Below are 8,197 nucleotides of genomic sequence, written 5' to 3'. Positions count from 1 at the left end.
AACTGTTGCAACTGACCAAGGAACAATGCGTATGGCTTCAGAAATTTTAGTATTCATGCCACTAATTCCTTCACGTGTTCCAGGCCGGTACATTTGACACAAAGTGTTTTTGATATACAAACCAGTGAATACCATCTGTCGATCTTCGTAATTTTATGCTCTTTCGTTGTGAACTACGTATTTCTTTCTACGCGGTACTGCAATGTCGTTTCATAGCAAATATGCATTACTTGTCACTTACGCGAACTGAGAATACTCATCCCTTTCTTCCGTCAGGATTCAGACGATAGATCGCTAGACTGCCTACTTTGTGCAAACAGCCTCTAGTCTAAGTGAACGTCCTCCACACTACGAACAAATAGTGAAGGTTGAAGAGCGGTGACCCCACGGTTCTGCCGAAGCGCCTTCTGATGACGTCAACCTAGGTGCCTAGTGACTAACTGTACTTCTGTCGGCAGCAGATACTCCATAATCTTTGCACAAGCACTTCTGAGGATTCCCAACAGTCTCGTTCTCTGCAGTGAGAAATTCAATGACGGCACGTTGCTTTAACGTACATCGACATTTCGACATTTCGAAACTGTCCAACAGCTACTCTTATCAGTCGGAAGTGACGGAAATTTGGCGTCTCACTCAGGAGACTTCAATTATTATGTACGTAACGTTTCTCATCCGTAGCATAGTTTTCGGATGAGAAAAAAAAATGCGGTGCATTACTTCGTGGGCAACCCTCGTAGGTTGTCTCTTACCACTGAAACACAGTCATCACTGTCGCTCACCAAGTACGTGAGTTAAAAACTAAAAGTAAAGGGAAAATCTAAGTCGTACGTAGACGTAAACAGTTTCCAGCCGTGAGATAGTTCAAATTGCTCTGAGCACTATGGGACTTAACATCTGAGGTCACCGGTACCCTAGAACTTAGAACTACTTAAACATAACTAATCTAAGGACATCACATACATCCATGCCCGAGGTAGGATTCGAACCTGCGACCGTAGCGGTTGCGCGGCAGCAGACTGTAGCTCCTAGAACCGCTCAGTCACTCTGGCCGGCCAGCCGTGAGAAAACTGATCCCTATGTACAGCGGTTCTTTGTTTTTCATCTTCAAAAAAGTCACACTGTGAAAAATATCTAATGAATAAAAATAGCATAAAACATGAAATTTATGAAAGCAGCAAATCTAGGTATCTATATTTACATACCCCATTTGTTTATGGTTTGTTTCACTATAAAACATCAATATGATCCTGAATCATTTAATGTAATACTCGTCGTAATTTTAATGGCTTGATGCCGGCCGCGGTGGCCGTGCTGTTCTAGGCACGTCAGTCCGGAACCGCGTGACTGCTACGGTCGCAGGTTCGAATCCTGCCTCGGGCATGGATGTGTGTGATGTCCTTAGGTTAGTTAGGTTTAATTAGTTCTAAGTTCTAGGGGACTGATGACCTCAGATGTTGAGTCCCATAGTGCTCAGAGCGATTTGAACCATTTTTAATGGCTTGATGCATTGTAAATCCGAAATTACTTTTAGGAAAAGATATCCAGAATAAAGAGGAAGAGCTCCGGGATATGGCTATGTATTACTCTGCAACTGTCAGCTGACCATCTTTAGCTGCATTTCCAGTTTTATTTCTGACCAAACAGTGTCCATCTGTACGCCGGAGCTGGCGGGGGCGCAGTATCACATTTCCTCCACGCTCAGCGTAACAACACTCGTACATATCTTTCAGTTGTAAGAAGTTGCATCGATCGGCATTGACATCAGAAGGCCACAACTGTGTTGTGTCGCGCTGTTTCCATATAATAATATTGTATGTCATGGAAGTGAAAGGGGGGGGGGGCAGAGGAAGTTCAAATGGTTCAAACTGCTCTGAGCGCTATGGGACTTAACATCTTAGGTCATCAGTCCCCTAGAACTCAGAACTACTTAAACCTAACTAACCTAAGGACATCACACACATCCATGCCCGAGGCAGGATTCGAACCTGCGACCGTAGCAGTCCCGCGGTTCCGGACCGAAGTGCGTAGAACCGCACGGCCACCACGGCCGGCGGAAGAGGAAGAAGAGGGAGGGCAAAGTTATGTGAAAAGTAAGTAGCATAGGGTAAGCAGAAGCCTATTGAAGTATGCAAAATTAAAAGTTGAAAATTGTATGGGAGATTATTAGCAAGATCACTATATTATGCATCAAAAGTGTATCTAGCAATCAACCTCCCGGGGCCCTCTTCTAGCCATCTGTTAAATAGTTCTAGGAATTTATTTTCCCTAAGCCTTTGTGATAACGGTCTAACTTATCCTCTCCTCTTTTAGTGTCATCGTGTATTTTCACTTCTTCTAAGATGGTCATCAGTGGAGCTTTAGGAACAATAGACGAAATTTCAAGATTATTCCCTACGTCCTGTATTGCAGGGTTGTTTTGCGTATGATGATTTTTCTTTAGTTGCCTTTCAGCGTGTTCTTTAAACCTGGAAGAAAAGTTCCACACCGTTTGGACAAAATAAAAATACTACGTTAGTTAGTAGAAATGTTGTAGATACCTGATTTTAATGATTTTTCTATGCAGTCAACGCTGTATGAAGCCACATTATGCAATCACTTTGTAGATTTTTTTGTTTGCCTTAACTTTTTCTTCCAAACAATCTTGCGATATTTTCTGAAATGCCCCCCATGTAGTCACTTACCTTTTTCTCACTCAAGTCTTGTTTAACATTACTTTCCGCCGTTTTCTGTAGGCATTCAGTTTCCTCAACCCTATCGTCAAGACAGTTGCAGTCTGCTTTAGAATATTCACCTCCGTAATTTACTTACGATTAGTAGGTGGTAATTTCCTCCCTGTGGAATATCTGTTCCTGCTGTTGATTTGTTAATTACGACAGCGTAATAGTGGGCTTTCTGTGTATTTTGAAATTCTCCTTCTTTGTACGCAAGTCTAAAAAATTAAGCACCGTTTCCTGTTTGTATTCTATGATAAAATTTAATTTAGGATGATGACTGCTGAAGTTCGTCATCGTATGTAGCATTTCCACACCGTCACCTCTAAGCAACAATATCAATTCGTCGACATACCTTTTACAAGGAAGTTTACGTATTATGACAGGAAATAATTGTATATATGAAACTGGCTAAGTACATTTTACATTTTTATCGTTTGTGGCAGCAATTTCCATGTATGTAATGCTTAGTACTATGCTTTGCATTTAGTTTATGATCCCTTTGCTTGGGAAGCAAAAGTGACAATTACCTGCCAAGAGTAAGCGACACTTCATGCAATACATTTGATATTACAGAGAGAAAATATTTTTATTTGTTTCATACGTTATTATTTGAAGTAAGTACTATGATTTTCTGATCACAGGATGGCCTGATAGTGATACTTTTAATCGAATCCTCTAACCCGCCAGCAAAACAAAAGTTACGATTACTAACTAAAATAAATATTTTTTCAAGATTTTATTTGATTGTGTAAGTGGCGGCTTGGGGGAAAGATGATATATGTTGGCAATGTAGTGTAGATGTATGAAACTGTCAATGAGTATCTGAAAATTACATCATTGCCCTCCAAAATAATGTTCAAGGTATTCGTTATGTATAAAAACAAACAATAATTAAAATTAACTCAGTTTGTTATATTAAAATGCATGATAGACGTAACAGATGGTTTGAAAAACACTGACAATGGTAAGCTAATGCGTGGGCAAGCCTGGAGGACGAATGTGAATTATGATTTTAAAAAAATGTGTGTCCAAATGAAACAATTATATTCAGGAACGTCTTACTGTGATTGCCAATGGTTATTGTTTCAGGCCAGAAAGCGCTGTACTTGTCAGCAATGACTAATGAGAGGAAGTGGGCATCCAGGACTGTTGCTGTCCACTCTAGCACGTGGAATGAAAAGTAAAGTTGTCAAAAAATGGAGATTTTCCTTCTTCTATCCTACGGGGTTCATTCGGTCTACCGTCTGCTATGACCGCGGAGGGAACGGCGCCTATTGGCGGAGAGCATTTCGACCTCAATGGGAGGAGCAGGCGACACGTCCAGAGGGTAAGAGGGCTGGAGACAGAGATCCGCTGCGGCGGCCGCTGTCTCGCCTGCCAACCCGCACACTCCACGTGACTGATCTCTGCTGCCCCACTGGTCGGCTTTAAACTTCTGACGGCGTTACTTAAACAGCAGCCTCGTGGATGGCGTCCCTAGCTCAGCGGAACCGAACGCGGGATCCACACCCGTTGCTGCGGAGCTGCTTATATAACCTGCATCACGCCACTGAGGCGCAGTGGTAGCCACCAGAAAAGTACTTCAAAATTTGAAAAAGAGAATAATGGTCTTTTCTAACCTTAACGTCAATTTGGGCTGCAGAACGCTACGGAATGGTATTCATTAGCATGTATGGCAGCAGTTGAAAGGATATTGAACGTTTAGCTGTCAGGCAGTTCATCAGAATGAACCTCGAAATTACTGAATCCAGGTAAAATTGACTCTCCTTTCCCCACAGTTTCTGTCGCGGTTTCGAAAATATCTCACCATATTAATCTGCTGTTGGTGGCTGAAAAGGCTGTAAAATCAGTAATTGTTTCGTGCCAACAAACTGCCTGCTCATCAAGTCCGCTCGAAGAGGTGCATATCTGTGGAGGCGCTCATTCGAAGACTTCGTCTCGTGATGGCTCCTGGCTGCATCGAAGTATCATATGCTTCCTACAGTGAGGACTCGCGTCTCTGCGGTTTTCTGTCAGCACATAACTCTCATCGGCTGAGCGATAAATATTCCGAACACCAATCAGTAAGAAGTTGTTAAAACTGATGTTGGCCCATGAACGGAAACAAGCTTCGTAACACTTGGCACTGACAAACTGTGCTCTTTCTATGGCCAATGAGGATGTACCTCTGTCTATGACCAATGAGGATCAAACTCTGTAAGTACAGACATTGTTCTCTCTAATGTCTACCGTTTCTAAATTATTTACTTTAGCCAGTTGTAGCAGTTTTCACATTGCGCTAGCGTTTTTGTCTTGCATAGCCTGAAACCGGTGGCGGTGTCCCGCAATCTTCAAAAGTGTCATAAACGTGCTTGTTCCCTACCCTACTCTCGGAAGTCGTCTGTAATGGACAGTGTATTTTGGCGAGGTATGGTTTTCTACCGTCCTGTTTACAGCAACATTCTTTTGAGACACCGCCAAAACTGCACCCATCCATAGATCACGAACTGCTCTCTAAAGTCAGACTAGGTCTTCCTGACACCACCTGGAGGTATTACCTAACTCTCCTCCTGCACAGGACATGAAGGCCCAAGCATACCGAGTGGCCGCCGTGTCATCCTCAGCCCAGAGGCGTCATTGGATGCGGATATGGAGGGGCATTTGGTCGGCACACCGCTCTTCCGGTCGTATGTCAGTTTCCAAGACCGGAGCCGCTACTTCTCAATGAAGTTGCCCCTCAGTTTGCCTCACAAGGGCTGAGCGGACCCCGCTTGCCAACAGCGCTCGGCAGACCGGATGATCACTCATCCAAGTGCTAGCCCAGCCCGACAGCACTTAACTTCGGTGATCTGACGGGAACCGGTGTTACCACTGCGGCAAGGCCGTTGGCCTGGAGATATTACCTGCGTTGCGACTCCAGCTTCCAGTGCCTAGGGGCGGTTACCTCAAAGCACGGAAGAGTATGACTACGTTAAGTTCGGCCTTGCAGCTTCTCCACTGACTTCTCTCCCCTACCCTCCCAGCTCTTGTGACACAGTGCGACTGCTCACTTATAGCTCAGTGCGAGATCCTTCTTGGAGACTTCTTACATTTTCTTTCATATACACTACTGGCCATTAAAATTGCAACACCACGAAGATGACGTGCTACAGATACGAAATTTAACCGACAGGACGAAGATATTGTTTTATGCAAATGATTAGCTTTTCAGAGTATTCACACAAGGTTGGCGCCGGTGGCGACACCTACAGCGTGCTGACATGACGAAAGTTTCCAACCGATTTCTAATACACAAACAGCAGCTGACAGGCGTTGCTTGGTGAAACGTTGTTATGATGCCTCGTGTAAAGAGGAGAAATGCGTACCATCACGTTTCTGACTTTGATAAAAATCGAATGGTAGCCTATCGCGATTGCGGTTTATCGTATCGCGACATTACTGCTCTCGTTGGTCGAGATCCAATGACTTAGCAGAATATGGAATCGGTGGGTTCAGGAGGGTAATACGGAACGCCGTGCTGGATCCCAACGGCCTCGTATCTTTAGCATTCGAGATGACAGGCATCTTATCCGTATGACTGTAACGGATCGCGCAGCCACGTCTCGATCCCTGAGTCAACAGATGGGGACGTTTGCAAGACAACAACCATCTGCACGAACAGTTCGACGACGTCTACAGCAGCATGGACTATCAGCTCGGAGGCCATGGCTGCGGTTACCCTTGACGTTGCATCACAGACAGGAGCGCCTGCGATGGTGTACTCAACGACAAACCTGGGTGCACGAATGGCAAAACGTCATTTTTTCGGATGAATCCAGGTTCTGTTTACAGCATCATGATGGTTGCATCCGTGTTTGGCGACAACGCGGTGAACGCACATTGGAAGCGTTCATTAGTCATCGCCATACTGGTGTATCACCCGTCGTGATGGTATGGGGTGCACTGACGGCACTTTGAACAGTGGACATTACATTTCAGGTATGTTACGACCCGTGGCCCTACCCTTCATTCGATCCCTGCGAAACCCTACATTTCAGCAGGATACTGCACGACCGCATGTTGCAGGTCCTGTACGGTACTTTCTTGATACAGAAAATATTCGACTGCTGCCCTGGCCAGCACATCCTCCAGATCTCTCACCAACTGAAAACGCCAGGTCAATGGTGACCGAGCAACTAGCTCGTCACAATACGCCGCTCACTACTCTTGATGAACTGTGGTATCGTGTTGAAGCTGCATTGGCAGCTGTACCTGTACACGCCATCCAAGCTCTGTTTGACTCAATGCCCAGAGGTTATTACGGCCAGAGGTGGTTGTTCTGAGAACTGATTTCTCATGATCTATGCACCCAAACTGCGTGAAAATGTGATCACATGTCAGTTCTAGTATAATGTATTTGTCCAATGAATACTCGTTTATCATCTGCATTTCTTCTTGGTGTATCAATTTTAATGGCCAGTAGTGTATCAGTGGGGATAAGTTATTCCAATGTGATTGTCTTTTTATTCCGAGTTTTACATCAGTTTCTGGACATTTTGGGAAAAAATGGTGGTGTAACAGCAGCAAAATTAGTGCTGAAGATTTTGAGCTCACCACACCATATTAGCATTTAAACAATAGTTCTAAAATGAATATGAAACCTGTCGATCACAAAAAATCAGTGTTAGGAAAAATGAATGGAAGAATTAGATTTTTTTTTTTTTTGAGATGTCTAGAGAAAGTGTGGTGCGTAAGGAAAGGAATCGCATGCAAGTAGCTAATGCAACCAATTCTAAACTACTGTTCTCGACATTGAATAAATTCAGGGGAGCGCTATTGGGATCATAACATGCCGCTGCAGAAATACGAACCTGTGTATTAGAAGTGTTCGTTAACTGTGAATCCTTGCAAGAAAGACGACGTAGTTATTGTACAAACCATGTTGCGTAAACCTGCACTGGAAGACTTTGCGTACATTATGCTACCACCAACGTATATCTCGTGCAGGGCTCATAAGAAAAGGACAACGTGTTTATAGAATGGGAAGTATCTAGGAAAGAGGTTCTCAGATGGACATAAAATAATGAAATTTAGTCAAATTAAGTAGATTGATGCTGATGGTACCAGATTTTGAAATGATACTCTGAAGCGAGTCAATACGTTTTGCTACATCGGCAGAAAAATAGCTTGCAGAGGTCGAAATAGAGATGACGTTAAATTGCGCACTGGCATCAGCAGGAAATCAATTTCTCAGAAATAGAAAGTTGCTAACGTCAGTTATGAATGAAAGTGCTTTGGAGATTTTTCTGCAAGTATTTGTCTGGAGTCGAGTCTTGTAAGGAAGTGAAAAGTGGAACCCTAGAAACTTTCGAAGTGCGGTACTGTAGTACTTAAAAAGCACTCCGTCTTCAGGCCACAAGTGGCCCATCGGGACCACCCGACCGCCGTATCATCCTCAGTTGAGGATGCAGATAGGAGGGGCGTGTGGTCAGCACACCGCTCTCCCGGTCGTTATGATGGTTTTC

General features: G+C 43.9%; 1 pseudogene; it reads right to left on the bottom strand.

Annotated features, from left to right (window-relative positions):
* Window positions 1-5,465: 5,465 nt before the first annotated feature.
* LOC126413707 (5S ribosomal RNA) lies at window positions 5,466-5,583 on the bottom strand (annotated as a pseudogene).
* Window positions 5,584-8,197: the final 2,614 nt, after the last annotated feature.

Source organism: Schistocerca serialis, chromosome 7, assembly GCF_023864345.2.
Source record: "Schistocerca serialis cubense isolate TAMUIC-IGC-003099 chromosome 7, iqSchSeri2.2, whole genome shotgun sequence".
NCBI lineage: Eukaryota > Metazoa > Arthropoda > Insecta > Orthoptera > Acrididae > Schistocerca > Schistocerca serialis.
The sequence above is the reverse complement of the archived record's forward strand: the minus strand, read 5'-3'. Positions and strand labels throughout refer to the sequence as shown.